At 44.1% G+C, this 2,149-nt stretch overlaps 1 long non-coding RNA gene across 1 annotated transcript; it reads left to right on the top strand.

Moving 5' to 3' along the window:
• LOC106900283 lies at window positions 1-950 on the top strand. Its single transcript, XR_001414130.1, has 2 exons — window positions 1-70; window positions 729-950. It is a non-coding gene; the product is annotated as an uncharacterized LOC106900283 (long non-coding RNA).
• Window positions 951-2,149: the final 1,199 nt, after the last annotated feature.

The following is a 2,149-nucleotide window of genomic DNA, read 5'->3' as shown; positions in this document are numbered from 1 at the left end:
GGGAAGAAGCACAAGAAACACAAGGCAGAGAAGGCGGAATGGCGCTCGACCTCCGCCACCGCCTACAGCGGTAAGAAGCGGGGGTGGTACAGAGGCGGCGCGCGGCGGGGGGGGAGCCATCGCCCTCACCCCCCTATGGCTGCCGGCGGCGGCCCTCGGTGGGCTGGGTGGCAGCGGAGCGCCTGGAAGGGGGATGCCCTAGACTGAACGTGTGAGCTGCCGGAGGTGGGCGAGCGCCCCGGGGCCAGGCCGCCGGTGCCGTCATCCCGTTGTCCGGGAGGGGCGGGGATGGAGGGAGGCGGCGGGGTGTGAGGCGGGAGAGGGGAAGCGGGAGGCGGCCCGGGAGGGGCCGGTGGTTGTGGGGGCAGGTGGTTGTGGGGTGTTTTGAGACAACCCCCTAAGCGTCTCCGTGTTTAGAACGGCTGTTACCGATGGATTCCGGTTCCTGCAGTGGCTGAGCGGCGCTTGGTTTCACCTGAGTCTCGGGATGTTTCCAGGGAAAGCCCAGGAGTTAGTTCCTTATGTTTGTGGGAAAATCGTGATGTAAAACGTGCTGAACAACTTTCTTATCTTGGATTTGTTAGCATGCCGTTATTATTCCCTCCAAATACATCGCATGTCTTCTCAAACTGCAGCTAAATCTTGAAAACAGTATTTCGAGAAGAAACATCAGTAATTACTGTACATTATCACCTTCATTTATGAAAACTTTTACTACTTAAACTTAGATTACGTGGATAAGCCCCTGGAAAAACCTTTAAAGCTGGTGCTTAAAGTTGGAGGAAGTGAAGTGACTGAGCTTTCCGGGTCGGGGCATGATTCCAGTTACTATGACGACAGATCAGATCATGAGCGAGAACGACATAAAGAAAAGAAGAAAAAAAAGAAAAAGAAGTCTGAGAAGGAAAAAGAAAAGCATCTAGATGATGAGGAAAGAAGAAAGAGAAAGGTGAGCTATGACTTTTAGAATTCAGACATATGGGTCTTTTCATACTTGCTTAACAGATCTAAAATCTGGCACAGACTAACAGAACCGTTTTTTTCTTAAAAAAATCTGTTGCAAGAAGCTTATAGTTCAGAGACAGCACTTCAGAAATGGAAACCCATGTGTGTGTCAGTCAGTTTATTTCTGCCATTTAAAAGTGATATCCCAGTGATGATTTTTTGAACAAAGCGAAAACTCGTTTGTTGTAACGGCTTGCTTTTCTTATCCATTTGCTTTGTCTGTAGGTATGAATACTTCTGTTTTTAAGTTGGATTTCAGGCAGGTCAGAAACCTGTTTTGCTACCCATTGAGGAGGGTATTCTCAGCTTTTCAGATTAATCTGGATTGCATTTCTGTTCCTGAGATACGCCACGTTACGGGACATTGAAATCAGTGTGTTTACTCAAAACAACTTTCTAAAATCTGATCGGTTTACTGAAAACAGCTTTCTGAAATCTGAGCTGTTGAGTATGGTGGGACCCTGGTTTCGTTGGCTCTTGTTTAGGAAAACCTGCGTGCAAGATTTTCTGCCTTTGTTAGTAGCAAATATGTGGTCACCTTAGTTGTCTGTGCTGAACCTTTAAAAGTAAGATTGAAATCAGCAGGAAGGCATTGATGGTACAGTTCCCTGTACAATTTCATTTTGCTAATACTTCTTTTGCGTACTAATGATTCTCTGACCTCTCTGCTTTTTTAATTCTCTCTGTCATGTACTTTTACTATTCTCAAGTGACGGTTTTTCAGTACTGCTTTGTATGTGTGTATGGCTAAGATTGGTCATTTTGATTTGATTTATTTGCTAAGATTGTATTACTTGAAAGTGATACATCTTGTAGGACCATACAGAAGCTCTTGAATACAGGACAGACAGTTGAAAACTTTCTTTGTACAAACATTTTCAAATGTTTCAGTTAAGAGTGTGGCTGGGGATTTAACTGTCTTTAAGACAAGACCTTGTAGCATAAATTCAAATTATTTGTTTTGCCTTTGCTAAATTGTGTGGTGGTGGTGGGGTTGTTTGGATTTTTTTTTTCCCACAAAACTTCATTATTAGTGCATGCAACAGAAGCTAACAGATAGATAAGTAACAAAATTGTAGTCTAAACAAGGTTAATGAAAATAGGCTTTTCTGTGCGAACATGAATAATGACTGTAAGATTATAG

The sequence above is a fragment of the Calidris pugnax genome, unplaced genomic scaffold (assembly GCF_001431845.1).
Source record: "Calidris pugnax isolate Ruff unplaced genomic scaffold, ASM143184v1 scaffold1846, whole genome shotgun sequence".
Classification (NCBI taxonomy): domain Eukaryota; kingdom Metazoa; phylum Chordata; class Aves; order Charadriiformes; family Scolopacidae; genus Calidris; species Calidris pugnax.
The sequence above is the reverse complement of the archived record's forward strand: the minus strand, read 5'-3'. Positions and strand labels throughout refer to the sequence as shown.